Below are 21,748 nucleotides of genomic sequence, written 5' to 3' on the forward strand. Positions count from 1 at the left end.
TTCAACTTAAAATCCTTCAATGGGGGGCACCTGGGTGTCTCAGTAGGTTAAGCATCCGACTTCAGCTCAGGTCATGACCTCGTGGTCCATAGGTTTGAGCCCCACATCGGGCTCTGGGCTGACAGCTCAGAGCCTGGAGCCTGCTTCGGATTCTGTGTCTCCCTCTCTCTCTGCCCTTCCCCCACTCATGCTCTGTCTCTCTCCATCTCTCAAAAATGAATAAATGTTAAAAAAAAATTTTTTTTAATCCTTCAATGGTATGCCATTACCTAGACTGTGAAGCCCAAACAGCTTTCAGGGAAAAGCATCATGGTTCCTTTGTAGCTTCCCTCTCCTGACACCACCTTCCCACCTGCACCAAGAAGTCCAGCACACTAAACTTCCTGCAGTGTCTTAAATGTTCTACACATTTTTCTCCCTCTCACCTCTTACCTTCTCTGTTGTCTAAATCATCGAATCTCTCATTTCTTACTTCTCCAGTAGATGCACCCCTACCAACACACACCTTCATATTCATGAAAAACCTTTATTCTTTGTTCAGTACTGAATTCAAATGTGTCCTCTTCCAGAAGGATTCTATGATAACTCCAGGGGACATTTTATTTTCTCCTTTAAATAATTGTTCCTACCTATTCTTCATCACATACCACACTGTGGTAATCAGATGTCCTCATGCCTGTCTCTGTGTCCTGCTTTGTTCTATTTTTCTTTGTATCTATATCACATAATCGGTACCTAATTAATGTCTGATAGATGAGTAGATGAGTGAATAAATGGATGGATAATACATGCCTGGCTATTTAATAGGAAATACTTATTGGTTAAATATTCTAATTAACAGGATTTTTGATGAGAATACAATGTAGCATTTAAAATATTATTTACAAATATATTAGCATGTATTTAATATATATTAATTGAACAAACACTAGTAAATAGTCAAAGAGCTCTCCATCACATTTGCACAGCATCTGACTCTAAATGCTTACTTTAAATGCCCGTTTGATTCTAATTTCAGAGTGTAAAAGTCTGTAAAAAAGTCTTTTTTCAGACTGTAAAAAAAAGTGCTTCTCAAATAAGAATGTGTCTCCTTTATTTTGTAGTGAAATATAATCCCACCCCATAAACCTACTTAATCTTGTCCATCTGCACATTCTCTTCTAGGAAAAATTCCTCTCTTTATTGAGAAAACTAAAGCTGTATACTTGCAAAGCTTTCCAAATTGTAGTTAAGGATGGAAAGCTGCAAAAGCATACTTGACCAGAGAGGAACCAGACAGACGATAGCAGGTTTCTGAAGGTAAATCAGGCTCCATGCGAGGGGAGAGAGGTTGTGGAAACATTACATAAAAACCAAAAATAAAGGGCAACCCCTTAGCACAACTCCCAGGCACCACTGGATTACTGTAAATGATCTGCATGCAGGTGAGGAAGGGATGATCTGGGTATGCTCTCCTTCCTTGTATCAAAGGAAGATGTGTAATAAAGTAATACCATAAAGTTAACATTTATAAATATCCATTTTTTTAAGAACTCTATAATCAGCACTTCTACTTTATCAGCTACCCCTTCCCAGTTCATTGTTACTTACTGTTCTTTGGGGACATTTATTTCAAATCCTAATGCTTTCCTGTAAAAAAAAAAAAAAGCTTTCCTGAAGTGAAGCTTGTGTGAACCCTACCTCTCCAGGTAGTACCTAATCTCACCTTCCTCTTCTTAAAGATGAAAAAAAAACTACCTCTCTTCTCCTTTCAGGTAGACACCAAACAAACCACCAGCATTATGATAATTTGAGACTCAACTAATGCAGTAATTTAGAAATAACAACTTCTCTGAACTCTGCAATTCAACGTGATTTGCAATCCAAATTGTTTATAATGGTGAAGACAGAGTCTTCTTAATGCTATATATAAGACACCTTTAGAATAATGCCTATCATGTCAACATACATCCTTTTTGAAAGAAATCTTTGAAACTGTGAGTCTGATGCTAAATAAAACATGTCCTATTAAATCTTCAGTTTACCTACCATTGTTATAGAACTTTATGTGGACTAACCACTACATGTTCGTCACATGTTTACTATTTTAGACTCTGAGATAAGCATTCCCACAAAGTGAAAATAATGGAGAGCTATTTAACTAAGATCACATGCCTGAGGCATTCATTCAATATACTTATGTACTACCAAAATGTTTTCTGAACCTTAGCTTTACTCTGCTTTTGAATTCATCCACCTCCACCATGTCACATGCATATACCTGAATTAATCCATCTAGGTCAAAAAAAAAAAAAAAGGACAAATAAATGTAAGCTTTGAAATCAGAAAGAATAGCTTTCATCTCACTTGGGTGAATCTCAGTCTTCTCAAACTGAATTGGGAGTATCATGTGTATTTCTCTACAGGGTTGCTTTACAGATTGAAAGTGGTTATATGTATGCTAGCATTATAGAATGTTTCCATCTTTCATCCAGCTTTGGGAATTTCAAATCTTTTATGGAAAGGTCTCTGATTCACTTGGAAAATAAAAGCTTGAGTACTCAACATCATTTATAAAATTACTCTTTGTTTGAATATTGTGCAGTAAAAACATTCAGTAGTAAGGAAAATACCTGGGTCATTGAAATAAACAGGTTCATTCTGAGCAGTTCTGTGCTGTATTTCTGAGAAATGGTAGCAACAGAATAGGAGTAATCCCAGGGAGAGCGGTTTGCTTGGTAAAGTAGCAACAGAGAGGGTGACATGAGTTTATTGAACATACTGTAGTCTTAAGTTGGGATACCTTAGCCTCAAAAGCTAACAAACCTGATTTTATGTATCTGTGACCTGAATCCGTCTCTAGGAACAGACTCCCATTAACTCAGGAGAATTGAGTTTAAAACCACAATGCCAAGTTATTTTAGAGGAGAATTATTTTTGTTGAGGTAAAAGATACTGGGGGTCTCTCTTTCACATGTACTTACCACTTCTGTAGGCAACTCTAGAGAATGCCAAGTTAGAACCTAGATATCAGTTTGTTAATTTAACATGAAAGCCCTAATCTATAACTGCCAAAAGGCACTGGACAGGTGGAATTCTGCAGTCAATATGTTATCTCTTGGTAAGCAAGCTTCAAGGAAAGCTAAATCAAGAATGGAAGATTGCCTGGTGAGTATGTGATCAGAATAAGTGAGGTGTGTGACCAGTGCCATTAAACCTTTGAACCATAAAAAGAGAGTTTATGCTATTTCACTCCATCCTGGAGTCATAACTGCCACCTGGACCAGACAGATGGTGTGTTCTTAAACAATGTGTTCTTGCCCTATGGGCAGCTTCATCTAGTGTTTGCCTCTTCTTATGAGTCCATGACTGATCAACCCCCCTGCTGTCCATTATAGCCCTTCAGTAATGTATGTTAACACCTTTCATCTGAGAACAGGCAAATCTTACAGCCTGAGACCTGTTGCCTCTATACTGTGATAGCATTGCTCTGATGTTAAATGTTGTTTTTAAGGTTTAACTTTTACAGGGCAATTATTCACTTTAAGTTATTGGGAAAATCCTGGAACCATCATCTTCTGAAAAGAATAGTTCCAGAATGTATGACATGATGAGCATGGCGAGTTAGGAAAATATATTTAGTTAGATAGGAATCCTCAACAGGAATGATAAGTGGGGAAAAGAGAAGAGCCACTGAAAGTTCTAATCACGGAAGCTGTCAGAGTTTGGTTTGCAATGTTCTATAGCACGGATTTACAGAAAACAATTCCTAGCTATTAACAGAAAACTCCTAATTAACTTAGATCTCAGTCTTTCTGCTGTAAGGTTACGCATGCATGGACATGAAATATTCAAATTTAATTTCATCAGGGCAATTCAAAAAGGCAAATTTGAGAAGGAGCAGACCTAGTACCTTTCCTTTCTTCTGTCCCTTTTTGTGGAAAAATTGAATGTGTATAGGAGATCTCACACACCACAGGAAATGCCCTCAATTATAGAATGCAATAAAAGGATTTTCCTGTAGGGTCTCCTGAACATAGTAAGTCATCTTGATGACTTGTTTGAATTCTCTTTTCATTTGTAACTCTTATGGTTCTTTTGATCACCACTGTCTACTCTGCAGTGGTTCAATACTTGCAAGATGCCAGAGGAATAGAAATTTCTAAGTCCTGCAGTATATTTCCTTAAAAGATAGGAGTTCTCAGACTGCCTAGAAAAATAATCACACCTTTCTACCATTAATAGTAAAAAAAATTCCATCAAAAAATACTTCCATGATGCAATATGATGCTTTCTGTGGATATATAATGAGGATATCACCATTTCTCAACTTGACCAACTTTCTGAGCCACCAGCACAATGACGTCATATTGAACACTTGGTAGATTTCATACTCTCCATACTCTCTCTGACCTTTCTCATCATTATTCTGAAAGTGAAGAAGGTCTGTACCCTTCGGTGAAAGAGATATATATTTTCTGAGAGCTACTGTTTACCATTTTCATTACTTTACAAACCATTCTGTCTGTCTGCAATTTAAGTTATCTTTCTGTGGTTTTGTCAAGTAGAACAAATTGGTAAGTAGAATTAAAGAACCAAGAGAAACTGCCTGCCTTTACTATCTTTATCCTATCCATGTAGAGGAGGATCTAAAATATAAAAATAAGAATCATCTAGAGAAGGTAGGGAGGGAATCCCTAAATAAAAAACATCTAGGGAAGGTAGGATGAAGGAATATATGCCTGTATATCATCAAATCAACAGAACAGGACATCCAGGACAATGGGTCCCCTGTCTTAACCCATCCCATGAATAAAGGTCATATACGTGATCCTCTCCAGGCTGCTGCATAAGCTTGGAGTTAAGCTCAATGCTCTCACCTAGTTGTAATTCCAGCCCTTTCTCTCTCATTCTGAAAAGCAAATGCAAGTCAGTGAACATGACATTATTATAGTGGATTCAAGGTTATCCCTATAATTTATAAGACAGCTAATCTTTCAAACATATGAACACCTGACACTACAACTGATCTCCATGTGCCCCTATGCCATAGTTAAACCTTATGAGTTAAACCTATAACAAGAATTATTATTCACAAAGCATGTGATAGAGATTGCATGACATAAAAGGCCTACTTGTAACCTAAGAAACCTTTAGAACCTGCAGTGAGTTTTGCTTTTGCTTTGCTTGGGTGAGTAGTAAGGTGGGAACTAGAGAACAATTATATAAGAACAGAGAAGGAAAGCAGAGAGAAAGAACAATCAATCTGTCTATAATACAGAATGATGGATTTGTGCATTTGGGAAAGAGCAGGAGGCAGGAGAGAAAAAAATTATTCAGTAATCAAGCATTTCCTTTTCAATTGTTTGATGAGTTTGCATTGGTTGTCATTTTTTGCCTACACTGGGATAATCCTTCATGAATACTATCCCCTTGGGTTTCTCTACAAATGCAAGATGTGTTTCTTATGAGATTATTCCCCAGAGTCTCATTCTGAAATAAACAGTTCATTGCTTATAAGGTTTTTATAGAGCAAGTTCTCTTTCAATAGATATATGACTCAAAAAGAAATGGAACTGTATAAAAATTGTTCCTACACTCTCATCCCCCAAAACCATGGGATTTCTAACTTGTTCCTTGTTCTCTGGTGAGTCCTGAGGCTCCCTTTCCCCTTCTTTTCAGAAAGTAGCATACTATCAGTATGCAAATTGTTTGGCTCTCAAATGCAAATGGATGCCTATCTAGAATATTTTACAGTCTTTTCTCAACAGTGCATAATAAAGTAACCCAGCACATAAATCATATAGCAAAGGCTTATGTGCCATAGGTAAGTTCTTAGAATTTTTAACTACCTAGAAAAATGACTATAACACATGGTATCTCTAAATTCAGCCTTTAAATTCAGTTTTAGACTCTCTGCTTTTGAAGATCTCATCTTAAAAATGAAATGGATGTCTGGTTAGTGTGCTTGCAAAATGCCTTAAAGGATAAAGCAAGAAGTATAGATTCCTAACATTTATTTTTATGAGCAATGTGTTCAGTACTTTTCACTATGCTATTTGTCTTTTAAGTGCTTTGTTAATATGCTGTAAAAAGCAATTAATAGTCCCAAGGCTCCAGTAACCACGTAGTATTAACCACTTTCTCAGACATTCAAAATGATTTAAAAAGGTTAAAACTGTTTCCACTATAGAAAAGGGAGAAAATAGCAAACCTAGTTTAATAATGAACTGTCCCCACCTATAGCCCAGACTTACACACATAAAGAAGTTATATATTCAAAAAACATTTTTTCCTGACTATGTTCCAGTACCTGAGCTGAGAATTGTATCATGCAAATAGCCAAGATATAAACTGCCCCTGCCAAAAAAGCCAAGATATAAGGCCATTTGGTCATTTACCTTGACAGTCTAAAATCTGTTCAGTTGTTCTAGAGCAGAATTCCTTGGAAGAAACTTATTCAGGCAGGATAAAACAGGGATGTGAATTTTTTCTTGCTCGAACACATTCTGGCATAGCACACAAAAGTTCAACAAGGCTGGACATCACACTGTAGGGCAAGGTCTCCTTGGGTTGTGGGGGATTTTTAAGCTGCATCATTAGGGATGTGTTGGTCCTTCTCTGTTGGGATTAGAAACCAGGATATAACAGTAATATAATGTGTTAATAATATGGCTCCAATCCTCTCTTGCCAGCTCAGCATTGACAGCTTGGGCAAGGGGCCATGTGTGACACAGTATGCCAGCAGCAGGATTTACCAAATGAGCCCTCAAGACTGGCAAAGTAGCAAACCCACTCTGGCATGATCTCATGGTTAACCAGGTTTGATTTCCTTAAGCACTGAATCATGGCCTTTTCCCACTGAAATTCAAAGAGAACCATTTATTTTTGTGGTGAAGTCAACCTATAAAGTCAGTCTTAGATTCTCTCAAATGACCTTTCTGATTCCAAATAATGGACCCCACTCTATCAAATCTGTATCATCTAACTCATAAGAACTGTGAAGCCAGTCACTGAAGTTGATGCAGGAGACCCAGAAGATGATTGAGAATAGCCAGATGACCAACCACAGGAAGAAAGTCATGTTCTCCCAAAGTAAACTAGCAAGCCCTTTGGTAATAACAACCCAAAAGATATATGATGTCCATTCCAGAAAGCGTAAGAAAGCTGCCATCCATAGCTGCAGCATGGTGACTGAGAAATGGCATGCTCTCAAGTCCCCTCCAAAGACTAGAAAAAGAAGGGTCATAAGCCCTGCTCAGCTGTGGGCTTTAGATTCATTGTTAATAGATTATTTGGCAGATTCTGGGTGCTATAATTCAGTGATATTTACCAGGAGGCTGGGAGGCCCCAGGAGCATAACAATATTGTTAGTAGACTCTGGAATGGCTACTAGCTTTCCACTTGACATAACAGCACTGGATAGCAAGCCCAACAGCACAACAGAGTAGCTGAGATGGTCACTTAGAGAGGTAGATACTGAATTCAGTGCTGTCCTAGTGACAATTATCTTGGAAGACTCCTAGTGCAAGATGACTTCTCTTCTCACCTCCCATAACCTTAGGTGCTTCTTTCTGGGCAAGAATGGTAAAATTGCAAAGGCCCAGGTTGCATGAATCCTGCAAATTCCAAAGAAGGGTTGTCTTTAAGTCTGGCTCTTGGCCAGCTCCTGAGAAAATAACCTCTAAGCCCTGGGAATATTCTGCATAATGAAAATGATTTTGTGTGCTTGAGGCCGTAGGCCATGGTATACCAGTTTCACCAGATAAATTTATGCTGAAATATGTTTTCTGGCAAATGCCTCAAGTGTGTATGCATAATATATGCTGGAATCTGAGTGGCTGAAGTCAGTCATGCAGCTTACACAACTGACTCCTATAAAACCCTAAATACCAAGGCTTGGATGAGCTTCCCTAGTGGCAACACTTGGAAAATATTCTCTCATTTCATATTGTTGCTGAGGGAATTAAATGTGACCTGTGTGACTCAACTGAAAGGAGGCATCTTGTGCCTGGTTTCTCCTGTACTTGACCTCATGCCACCTGTTACCTTTGCTGGTCTTCATTTGTATCTTTTCACTATAATAAAATGTAACAGTGAGTGTAACAGCTTTGCTGAGCCCAGGGAGTCTTTCCAGAGAATCATTGTGCTTGGGAGTCTTGGGGACCCTCACCCACCTTCCTGTTAGGCAAGGGCTGTTTTGATCACTCAGAGGTCATGTCATTACTGCCACACATTACACATCCATGACCCTGTGGCAGTTGAGTGCACTGATCTGCAGCTACAACTTGGGTGAGGATGGCCAGAATAGAACGTTCAACATAAATGTTTAGATTTGGAACTGCTATATCACATGAGAGGGGTACAAAACAAAGGGTGCAGCCCCAGATGGATGAGTCAACAACAACCAGCCAGTCAATAGAGCAGTGCCTTCCAAGTTGGTGTTTGCTCATTCCTTGGTATAGGGTACTGTTCAGATTTGCCAATCACCTGAGGAAGTTTGAGTATGGGGGCGGGCAGACAGATGGGAAAGTTTACACAGATCAGATACCTATATGCATTTGCGGGACTCCAGGAATTTCCTATCGCCCTCCAATTTGTGGGTCTCTAAGAGACAGGTCCGACAAAATCCACTCCTATAAGAAAAGGCTGTCCTTAACACAACATTAAGCAAGAAGTCCAGCCAGTCTCCTAGTGAAAGCAAAGGCAGTATTAGTGCAGTTTGTCTTTAACTGTTCTAGCGCTCTGTCTGTATTTATATCTATCCCATATTCCATATACCTATTGCATAGAAACAGCTAGATAGATGTGAAATGTATTTTATTATACATATCCACACATATTTTGAGACTTCTCAGTATCAAAATGCCTCAACTGTGAAGAGTTATCTGAGGGAATGTGTCTGGATATCCCAATAAAAAAGGGCCACCTCTCCTAATCCATTCGGTGATTAAATTGTTGTAGAGGGACATCTGCATTTGGACAGTATAAGCTTCTGTCTAGCTTCCAAGCAACTAGGTGATTCTGAGGTTTGAGGAGATCAGTTACCTAGTGACAACCCAGGAACCACTTCATCAGACTGACCACTTTGCTATCCTAAACTCAGAGGAAGGGGATGATCTTTATCCATTTCTCTCAAATGGACTGTGTCCTCCTCTAATAGTCTCGCTATCTTGTGTACTGTGTAGTTGTAACTATCCTTCTATGGGTGGGGACAACTCATTTTCTCCCACTATAGGGCTCTTAAGCTGATTAGAAAAGCAATACCCCATCTGCTGCTGTGGTCAAGAACTATAGTACACTATCAATATGATGGAGCAGACCTCTGGCTTCCAGTCCTATCCTGTTGGCTTAGCTCTGGAGTGTTCAATGTTGGGGTCCAAACTCTGTACTTGAAGCTTTGTATGTTACAAGTAGAAGCAAAATTAGCCACATCACTGATCTTGGGTGGTGAAGAAATCGCCCTTCCTCTAGGCATCATCTGAAAACTAGATCCAAGTCTTGTCCTTGACTTTAACTGCCTTAAACACCAGCATGGCCAATGTCATGGAGCCTTGCAGAGAGGTCAGTTCCTTTCCTGGGAAACCAGCCTGCAGACAGCAGTGTTGGGACAAGTTAACCCTTTCCTCTTAACAGGCAATGACAATGTGTATGGTATTAGAAGTTTTTAGAAGACCTTGTTCCCATCCTAGAAAAGCCTGCAGATTCACAGGGTGAGAGCTAGCAGCATCAAGACAGTTTTAGCATTAGTACAGAATAGTCGCGGCAGAGGGATACTGCCCAGAATCACTCACTTTGACACTTAGTGTATTTTAGCCCGGTCACAGAGCATGAAGAACCCAGTCTGCATTTGTTGCTCTCTGATTTTCTTTAACATTTCATCCTTAATATGAAAAACTTCTAAAAATTAGCCTAAACAACTTTATTTTAGTTGATATTTAATAAAACCATCAATATAGTTATTACTGAAGGTTTGCTAAATGGCTCTCACAACTCTAAGTTGGGCAAGAAACAAAAAATTCAAGGAATGTATATTCAAATACTATCCCTAACTCCTAATACTTTTAGCCCTAGACTAATCACTTAATCTCCCAACACCCTGATTGCCTTATTTACAAAATGAGAAAAGTAGAAGAGCTTACTCATCAGAATGCCAGAATGCATACAGAGTGATGAGTATTTTTATTTAACCAACTGGAGATATGTAAATTATAACAGGCAGCAAGTTAGAGTGTTTTCCGATATGTATCTTTGCCTGAGGAATTTTCTTTCCTCTCCTAAACATCAAGCAGATTCATTTAATGTCTAAATCACACTTCCTTTCTGACAGGAATTCCTTCAACCTAGCATGTAAGTTGTGTTGCATTTTTGTATTTATATAAACCTCCTCTCCACAATAAGGCTATATGCTTCCCAAGGGCAAGCGACATGCCTGGTGCTTCTCAGTGTCCCTGTAATGCCTAATGCATTACCAAGACAATCGTAGAAACTCATTAGGTATTTGTTGAGTTGAATAACATCCCCACCAGACAAGCTAGGGAGATAGCACAACATGTTTCCTCACACTTAATTCTCACACAGTTACATTATCAGGTACAAAACCTCCAAGTTTTCAGCCTCTCACTGCTTGAGCCAAAACATTGCTCCTTTATTTTAGATGGGTGGCTGATGTCAGCAGGATCATAATCACAACCCTCTGAGCCAAACATCAGGAGGTTAATAGAAGCTGTTGTTGGAGAGAAAAACATCCTGTTGTTCTTTGTCTCCAAAATTTCCCAACAGGCAGGAGGACCTCCTACTATATGAAGAGCTTAAAAGAAGGTTCCATTTGCAAAACAATTATCTCATACCCATAATTTTTGTTACCCCCAGTGGTTCGATGAATGGACTGACAGATGAGGGCACTTCTAAGTATGGTTTTGTTTGCTTCTCAGCTCTAAAAACATAATGTCCCTGTTGTTACCAATGACAGAAGAAAATAGTCCCATCCCCTGTGACCATTAGCTTTTTCCGAACTTATTTCAACTGTTATTAAACCTCCTTAAGATAATGAACATTTTTCTAGGTTACAGGTGTAGAAATAGCTAGTGTGCTACTTATCCCATAGAATATTCAATGTAGTAATGGATTTTTTCCATTAAAACAATACTACCAATTTTGTCCATTATACTTCACTGATAGATTCTCCCGTTCTTAGGAAACTTACACATCTTTGCCCGCAAAACTCTGGAGTGTTTTCAGATTCTCCCAACTTAGTTTTGCTGGAGAGGCAAAATGATAGGTATTACACTGGTTAGTATCTGTGAGAAGGAGACAGATGATTGCAAAGGACATAAGCAAGAGTGGAGAAGTCCCCAAAAGAAAAAAAAGTCATGGGCTACCCATCACTCAGATTGTTCCATGATCAACATTCCTTTTTATCCTCCTGATCCTACCTAATCTATTTACTCAATTTAAATCTTAAACTGTTCACTCAATAGATTAGATGTTCATTGAAAAACAAAACAAAACAAAACGAAACAACACAACCTGAGTAGCCTTATTTATAAACTCAAGGAGCTGCTCATCTTGTGTTGAATAGAGTTATGTACTGTTTCAAGGTTCTAAAGCTCTCTCCATTGTCCAAAAGAACAGCTCTGTTCAAGCCAAATCAGTCTGCATGCCATTTTCATCCTTGCTCTTCATGTAAAATGGTCAGTTAAGTTAGTATCAACATCTAGGCTTTGCTGCCCTCTGATGGGCATTTGGGGACAAGCTTCTCCTTAAACAAAAATTAAGTGGTTAATTTAGCTGTTGGGTTTTGTATTCTAGCTAAAAGGAAGAAACGGGTTTATACATAGTCTGATATTAAAAACAAAAATTTAAAAACAAGGAAAAACAAAACAAAAACAAAATTTTATTCTTCAACACAAGTGGAATTCTGTAATCTGCATTTAAAAACTAAATTTACTTCGCTGAAATATTGCAGTAGTTTGCAGTAAGAACACTTACTGAGGTACACTTCTGTCTTCTGTATACCAATGAATGCTCCATTGGCAAAGAACAAATTTCTCAAACAGAGTAAATTTTTTAAAAAATCTCCTGTTCCCACTTCTGAAAAGTTTTATCCCCTCTTTCACTGTGAAATTCTAAAAACATGAAAGGCAAATATCACACGCTTCTAAAATTTCCAAAATGTATGGAGAGGCTGCATTTATTTCTACACATAACAGTGCAATAAAATTACATAATTGTTAGAATCCTTGTAGAGCCCTACAGGATTTAGACATGCAAACAATGAATTTTTATTTAATATTCACATACATACAAATTAAAATATTTCTAAACCTACACTTTTGCTATTGTCCAGAACACTATTCCTGAAGTTTAAGAATCATAATTGTGAAATATCAGATGAACTTCCCTATACTCCATGCTACTTAAGTGATTAGGATAGAACATCTATTGCCAACAATTCATTTTAACATGAAGAATATAAAATTCAATGATAGAAAATCATAGCAGTCTATAAAAGGATTTTTAGTCACCTTAATACATTGAATTGTTTGATATAAAAAAAGAGACTAAGTTATAAAACTGCTCAAAGATTATCAAACTAGGGAAATTATTCCTATCATGTGCAGCCTACTACAAAAGCAATTTCTTTGAAAATCCTGATAGGTTGGAACTGATACTAAATGCACAGAAGCAGCTGTTCGTGTGTTCTGTGTATTAACTAAGTATGACTGTAGGCAGAAATGAGGTTTATGATCACTTTCCCTAAGAGAGACTAATACGAAAAGAAAACATCATTATTAGCATTGCCATCAATATAATCACCATGTATTAAGTGCATTCTACATATCAAATATAGTGTACAATGCTTTACCTTTAAATTTTCATTTAATGCAACACTAATAGGTATTTATTATCACCTCTACTTTACAGATGAGAAATGTATGGCTCAGAAAATGTAGGTTCCTTGCCCTACACTACACTGTAAGAGTCAGAACAGATCAAAGGGTTTCCAACCAAAGCCGGCTCAGAGGTTCACGCTTTTCTCAAGTTAAATGATAGTATTATATGTTTAAAATACTGTGTGTGTGTGTATGTGTGCAAATTTTGAAGAGTGACATACAAACTCAACTTGATAATTAATTTTAAATATATTATCATTACATACTTAACTTTGCTAAATAGCTCTAATAAATATGAAAAGCCTTTTAATTGCTTTGGGAACAAAATGCTGTCTAAGCAACAACCAGACCTACTGGTCAGTTCAACTAAGCCACTCAATTTTAAGTTTTTTTTTTACCCTTAAAGGCCTCATTTTTTGGGTCGTTAGTTCTAGGTTAAAAAAAATGGTCTTGAAAAGACTTCAAAACCCTGAAGTATGAATCCTCTTGCAAAAAAAAAAAAAAAAAAAAAAAAAGGACACTTTTAAGGATTTGTTTGAAAATCTCTCTTATTCTTATAGAAAACCCAAAAGACACCACCAAAAAACAGCTAGAATTTATAAACAAATTCAGTAAAGCCACAGGATACAAAATCAATGTACAGAAATATGTTGCCTTCCTATACACCACTAATGAAGCAGTAGAAAGAAAAATTAAGGAATCAATCCCATTTACAACTTTACCAAAAATAATAATAAACCTAACCAAAGAGGTAAAAGACTGGTACTCTGAAACAATAAAACATTGATGAAAAAAATTGAGGATAACACAAAGAAATGGAAAGACATTCTATGCTCATGGACTGGAAGAACAAATACGGTTAAAATGTCTATACTGTCCAAAGAAATTTACACATTTAATGTAATCTCTATCAAAATACCACCAGCATTTTTCAGAGAGCTAGAACAAACAATCCTAAAACTTGTATGGAACCACAAAAGACCCCAAATAGCAAAAGCAACCTTGAAAAAGAAAAGGAAAGGCATCACAATTCCAGATTTAAGGTTATATTACAAAGCTGTAGTCATCCAAACAATGAGGTACTGGCATAAAAATAGACACAGACCAATGGAACAGAATAGAAAACCTAGGAAAGAATACTCAATGAGAAAAAGACAATCTCTTCAACAAATGGTGCTGGGAAAACTGGACCATGTTCTTATACCTACACAAAAATATACTCAAAATGGATGAAAGACCTAAATGTGAGGCATGAAACCATAAAATTCCTAGAAGACAACACAGGCAGTATCCTCTTTGACAAGGGCTGCAGCAAATTCCTTCTAGATAGGCCTCCTGAGACAAGGAGAAACAAAAGCAAAAACAAGCAATTGAGACTACATCAAAATAAAAACTTCTGCACAATGAAGGAATCAATCAACAAAACTAAAAGACAACCTATTGAAGTGAATAGAAGATACTTACAAATGGCATACCAGATAAGGGTTAATATCCAAAATATATAAAGAACTTATAAAACTCAACACTCAAAAGACAAATAATTCAATTAAAGAATGGGCAGAAGACACGAATAGACATTTTTCCAAAGAAGACATACATACAATCAACAGACACATGAAAAAATGCTCAATATCACTGATCATTAGGGAAACACAAATCAAAATGACAATGAGATATCGCCTCAAATCTGCCAGAATGGCTAAAATCAACACGACAAAAAGTAACAGATGTTGGTGAAGATATGGAGAAAAGGGAACCCACCTGCACTGTTGGTAAGAATGTGAACCAGTGAAGCCACAGTGGAAAACATTGTGGAGGTTCCTTAAAAAGTTAAAAATAGAACTATCCTATGATCAAGCAATTACATTACTAATTCAAAGGGATACATGCACCCCAATGATTATAGCAGCATTATCCACAATAACAAAATTAAGGTAGCAGTCCAAGTGTCCATAGACTGATAAATGGATAAAAAAGATGTGATGTACACACACACACCCTCCCTGCTAGAATATTACTAAGCCATAAAAAAGAACGAAATCTTGCCATTTGCAATGACATGGATGGAGGTAGAAAGTACAATGCTAAGCAAAATAAGTCAGAGGAAGACAAATACCATATAATTTCACTCATATGTAGAATTTGAGACGCAGAACAAACAAGCAAAAAGGAAAAAAAAAAAAGAAAAAGAAAAAGAAGAAAAAGGAAGAGGCAAACCAAGAACCAGGCTCTTAACTACAGAGAACAAACTGATGGTTACCAGAAGGAAGGTGGCTGGGGATGGGTGAAATAGGTGATGGGAATTAAGGAGTGCACTTGTGATGAGCACCTGTGTTGTATGGAAGTGTTAAATCACTCTATAGTATACCTGAAACTAACCTAATACTGTATGTTAACTGGAATTTAAATAAAAACTTAAAAAAAAAATTTATCCTAAGAAAAAAGATTCAAAATAAACTTAATCATAAAACACACACACACACGTGCACTCAAATTAAGTTCTTGCATTTTTCTTCTGAATAAGCAAGCACATAACAAGAAGCATCAGTTGGAGCCCAAATCTGTAAATCCTCATGTTCACTTACATTTCTTGAAAAAGGGAGTAACTCTCTTCTTTGTTGAACTGTGTCAAGAAAATTAAAAAAAAAAACCAAAAAACAACAATTTATAAAGAGTTTACTTGATAGGGCCTGAAATTCTGCTAAGAACTTATTAAATCTAGTAGCCTGGGTAGCTCGGTTGGTTAAGTGTCCAATTTATGTCTTACGGTCATGTCTCACAGTTTGTGGGTTCAAGTCCCATGTTGGCTCTGTACTGACAGCTCAGAACCTGGAACCTGCTTTGGATTCTGTGTCTCTCTCTGTGCCCCTCTCCTGCTCACTTACTTGATCTCTCAAAAATAAACATTAATTTTTTTTAATTAAATTTAAAAAAGAATTTATTCAATCTAAAAATATGATTGATTCAGCCATAAAAAAGAATGAAATCTTACCGTTTGCAACGACATGGATGGAGCTAGACAATATTATGCTAAGTGAAGTCAGAGAAAGACAAATACCATATGATTTCACTCATATGTGGAATTTAAGAAACAAATGAGCAAAGGAAAATAAAAGAGACACAAGCCATGTTAAGCATGGAGAACAAACTGATGATTACAAGAGGAGAGCGGGGGGGATGAGTGAAATAGGTGATAGGGATTAAGGAATGCACTTGTTGTGTTGAGCACTGGGTGATGAATGGAATGGTTGAATCACTATACTGTACATCTGAAACTAATATAACACTGTATGCTAACTATACTGGAATTAAAAGAAAAAATAAAAATAAGAACATGATTAAAAGCAGAGTAGGCTTTCCATTGCAGCTGGTCTTGGAAGGCATCTTCTAAGCGTTTGCAATGAGTTCTCTTTATTCTGGTAAACTCTATGAAGAATTGATCTATATTTGTAGCTAATCAAGATGCTTTGCTTCACACCTCCCCTTTGTCAGCATACAAAAGCTATGTCAGGAAAGCTTTCAGAGGTAATCAATCCTAAGGAAATAAATGGATCAGGAAGAGAATGTCATGAATAAATGTTTTATTAGACTATTTAAATTCACTGTTTTTAACATTGCCATATCTGTAAAGGCAATATTACCCCGATCCTGTTTTATAGTAATTGATTTTTAATTACAAAACAACTATGATTAAATCAATCCATCATCCAAAATTGTGTTTTACTATCTGTTCCATCATGTTTAAACTATTATCAGTTTCCCACGGCCTGTAATTAACCAAAGTTTTTCTATGTCCCCATTAACTTCAGCTAATCGAGGTTATCCTCTGCTTATTATTCACTTTTTAAAACTCATTTCTTAGCCATGAATCATGATGAGGGAGAAAATGATAGCTGAAATGTATCTTTTTGGAAGATATGCAGAGATGACAATAACCCTTACCTACAATACTGGAGTGTTACTTCATAAAATACCAGACTTAAAGAGAAATAACTTCCAGTCTTATGCTAACAATGTCACTAATTTTTATTAGTGTTCACTATATTTTCAGAAGGGCTCTTTGCTGAGCACCATGCATGCAGAGATCCGCTCCTCACAAGATTACACACAAAGAGCAAATTTCTGTGTTTTAGATAGTTTAGTTAACAACACCTAATGCCAGGACTTAGGTCTGATGTGATTCTGGAATTTAATCACTCTATTCCTCTGCTATGTACAATTACAAGATCCTCCCTTGTAGCTGTGTTCCCAGCAGATAGAGTGGTATTTTGTCTGGAATAAGTGATGTATATGTACATGTGCACAAGCATGTGTTTAAATTTCTACAGTTCATATTTATCCTATAGAAACCTCACATTTTCTATAATATAATTCACTTTTTAAATGCCAGATTTTCTAATTTGCCAATATAACTTTAAAAGCTAACCACAGGGGTGTCTGGGTGGCTCAGTTGGTTAAGCAACTGACTTTGACTCAGGTCATGATCTGGCAGTTTGTGGGTTTGAGCCCCGTGTCAGGCTCTTTGCTGCCAGCTCAGAGCCTGGAGCCTGCTTGGGATTGTGTCTCCCTCTCTCTCTGCTCTTCCCCCACTCACACTCTGTCTCTCTTTCAAAAATAAACAAACATTAGAAAAAAAAAAAAAAAAGCTAACCACAGTGACAGGTGCAATTCAGTTGAAGGACCATAATTTATTCAGGCCAGTTAGGTGCCAAACAATAGAAATCCACTTCAAACTGGCTTAACAGGGAAATATATTGGTGCATATAACCAAACCAAAGGAATTACAGAGATGAAATGCAAGACAACCAGTAATAAACTCTATAGGCATTTCTGCTCAATACCTGGCATCTCATCTCTATTCCTCTTGTAAAGACCATCTTATCAATGAGGTAGGACTGGCTACCAGAAACTCTAGGCCCCAAAGCTGACATCTTTATAGCCAGAGAGAAAGGAACTCTTCACCATCACCTTTAAGTTTAAAAATCCTGGGAGAGACCACTCACTGGTCCACTGTGGGCCTCATGCCCACCCAAGAGAACAGAGTGATATGGTCAGTCAGGTTTGGGTCATTGCTCACTGCTATTCCTAGGGAGGCAAGCTACATTCAATAGCACTGAATGTAAATAAATTTACTTAATTAGCTTTTAACTAAAAAAGCATGTAAATCTTTTGCAAGAACGTTAGTTACTCTATCATGTATATACTTAGACTTAAACGGTTTCTAAATATCCTTGTGACTCTATTACTACCCGAAATGGCAAGTCTCATATGGGAGCATTTGATTGGCTAAAAGAGGTTACAAGTTTTCATGTTGGTTTTATACTGAAGAGGGAGAAGGAAGATTTCCCACCAGTGATTTTTTTTAATGGGAAATGTGGACTACTGTCCCAATAATTCTATATAATGACATATTCCACTTAAATAGGGATGTGATTTCTATGAAGGGGGACAAATAAATTTAAACAATCATTACTTCATGTAGTCAAGACCATTTCATTAGTCACTAACATTAGTTCCTTAACGTTTTCAACTTACTTGATATTAAGTTAAACATGAACAACAATTGATTCAATCAATTCTCATGTCTGGCATAATAACCCTTATTGTGTGTTCATGGTAAACTGAATCTGTTTGGGCAAATTTCCTTTGTCACTGATGCACATTCACCATAGAATAATTTGTAGTAACTGCTTTCAAAAGCAGTGAGGAATTTTTTTTTAACATGGAAGAAATTTTTTAAAAAGTCTAAGACCAGTGTTGTTACTCTTGAACTCTGCAGAAAGATGTTAACTATAAAAAGAGGTCTCGGTTGGGAGTAGATAGATTATAAAGAGACAATTCTGCAGAGGATCTCTTTTAGAAAGCATTGCTGTAACACTCCCTCATGCCTCCTCCTTAGATGAGGAGTAGAGAAACATTTGGCTGACCATCAGCTTAGTTGGCTGGGTCTTCAGTGAGATTATATAGAGAGACCTCTGGTGTTTCCAGATATAGAAGGTTGCATTTTGAAGGAAAGACATTGCATTGGGCTCAGTCTGAACTCTAAGAATTTATCAGAACCAAGAATGCATGAATGTTTCCCATGGATGAGATGTGGATAATTTGGGAAAGTGAGCTTATTCCAGCTCAAGAAGACAGGGATGGGACTCCAACAGAGAGAGTCTGTGGAGAAAGGCAGTCAGGAAACCTGAGATGCAGGGGTTACCAGAAGACAGTCCATACTCAAGATATGGGAGCTATGCATAGAAAAGCCCTTCAGGGAAGCTCTGAAGAGAGCACAAGTGAACTACAAGAAAAAGAATTGGCTCTAACCTTCTGCCAGGTATAGAGTCAAAGCCCCTAGAGCAGTCAGATCTGTTGCTAAAAGTCAACAGTCATCACGTGGTTCTTTTCAATTCACCTAAACACAGGCTACTGGGCAACTTGGTTGGCAGGGTAATGAATTGTTCAATGGGCTTGGCTTCAACAGATTGCAACAAATGCTAAATTCTTGCTGTTCTTGAAATGGGCACTAGAAATCACACTGTGTGGGGCCAATTCTAATTTGTGTTCTGGAAACGTATTTCAACTTAAGAGTCAAATTACTGCAGAGGATGTGACAGAACATGATGATTGCATTGTCTTAATATATGTACAGACTCTTTAGGTTTATACTCAAGACTGCCAGTATCTAGGATTTCATTTTCATACTTTTCTTTTTGTCAGACCGAATTGTTTGTAAATGTAAGAAAACTTACTCTCTCATCTCCACCAAACTCTCCCTTTTTGATCCACATGGCTTCCTCTGAGCTGCTCTTCACACAGAAAATTAGGACAACTGAGCCATCTCCCTTTAAAGACCAATCCCAACATGATTAAATACTCTGGCCTTTCTAGAGAGATACTTGAGTTGCCTAAGAATCCATGAAAGAATTAAACCCCAATGTCCTAAGACATCCATGATAAGCAATGAATTACCATTTCTCCTCTGAGTCTAGAATAGTACTAGTCACATACCACCTCTGGGAGAACTGAGGGAAGTCACTCAAGCATTTCCTGTGTTCTTTGATTTAGAAGAGAAACCCAGACTGAAAACTGCAAACCTCTGCTATGTATTGGGCATTTCAAGACGGATTTTCTCTTGGGTAAAACGATTGTTTGAACAATCTTTTTTTTATTCATTTTTTATCATTATTTGGCCTTTCTCTACCTCCCATTGCATTTTGTGCTATATGTCATTGTTTACTTATTTTAAAACTGAGTCAAATTTTTATCTGCTATACTGGATCATGAGCTCCATCAAAGCAGGAACTGCTTCTGTATCCTTCAATATCTTAGCAAAAAACCAATATTGTCTTAAAAATGATGGTTCACTTAGAATTTCTTCAACTAACATTTTAAAATAAAACAAGTTACAGAATGAGAATGATGCTTGCTCACAGATTGTAACTTTTGTCTGTGTACAAACTTAACACAGTCCATTATAAAGAATTCAGTGTTACCAAGAGAAAAAGAGCATCACACAAGCTGAAAAGAAGGAACAGTGTAACTTCCACAGAAATACAAGAGTTACAAAGTAAAATAGAGACTAACACCTGCAGAGCTGCTTTTATAACAGATAGGCATGTATAAAATTACCACCATCTCTATTATCTTGACTTTGGTTAAGTATCCTGCATGTGAGAAGGATAGAAAGGGCATCGAGACTCAGCTGCCAGGAAAGTAAGCACACTGGATGAAAGAGGGAGGAGCTAAGAAAATCTGATGCTCTGATTTATGTTCATACACCATCTAGAACCATTTGTAAGTGTGAACTCAAAATACAAAGGAAAAAGGGTAAGTTTTCTTATTAGACTATTTTTTTCTTTCAGTAAAATGAAACTCATGTAAGTTAAGGGTAATTGGAAAATAGGATTCAATATGTGTGTCACTGAGGCAACAAAGCAAATGAGAAATAATAAAATTCAATTTTAGTCCGAATTTAGCCATCTTTGGATGACTGTGAAGATTTGGAAAGTCATTTACTCTTTCTGAGACTCAGTTTCCCCTTCAGTAAAATAAGTAACTTCATGAAGAGATCTATTTTCTTTCTTCTCATCCTAAGAACTCTGCAACTCTAAGAATACCTACAGTACCCTTGAAAACTTCCACTTGTATTATCCTTTTGCCAGGGAATGTGTATTTAAAACAAAGTAAAAAATCACTTTATTTCTAAGAGTGAAAAAGAACACAGAATAGTGTTGTCTTGGCAGACTTTGCCTACTTCCCATAAAAGACATCCTAACAGTCAGATTGTACAGATGCACCTGTAACTTGTGGGATCACATTTGCAGCCTGGGAAGAAAGAAAATATTGCACATGGAATGTGATAAACTACCTACGGTGGTTTATAAACTGAATATAGAAAAAGGCCTTGGCGACAGTATGATTATGTTGAAACACAAGTCAGTACTCAATACTCAGAAAAATCTGAGAGATTCAGCTTTCATAAAGGTGTGAGATTTTAGTTTGGAGGAACTCGCATAGAAAGCATCAAAATGGATACATGGTAGAGCAAATTATATATTAGAAAAATAAAATATGTTAGAAGAGATGTGTATATTATGTAGAAGATGACAGATTGTTATTTATATACATATATGAGGTATAGTATATATAAAGGTTTTTGTATACATGTGCATTGATACACGTGAGAAATGACAAATACATAAATTATATACAGCTATAAAATATATAAGATATATTCAAATACATGTGACTATGAGAATAAATTATATATATTATAAAATATAAGCTTTTAGGACTTACATTTTACTTTGATAAATTTTCTCTTTTATCAAAAAACTCAAGGGGTGCCGGGGTGGTTCAGTTGGTTAACCTTCTGACTCTTGATT

This window comes from Panthera pardus, unplaced genomic scaffold, assembly GCF_024362965.1.
Source record: "Panthera pardus isolate Hobbes unplaced genomic scaffold, ASM2436296v1 HiC_scaffold_10, whole genome shotgun sequence".
NCBI classification, from domain to species: Eukaryota; Metazoa; Chordata; class Mammalia; order Carnivora; family Felidae; genus Panthera; species Panthera pardus.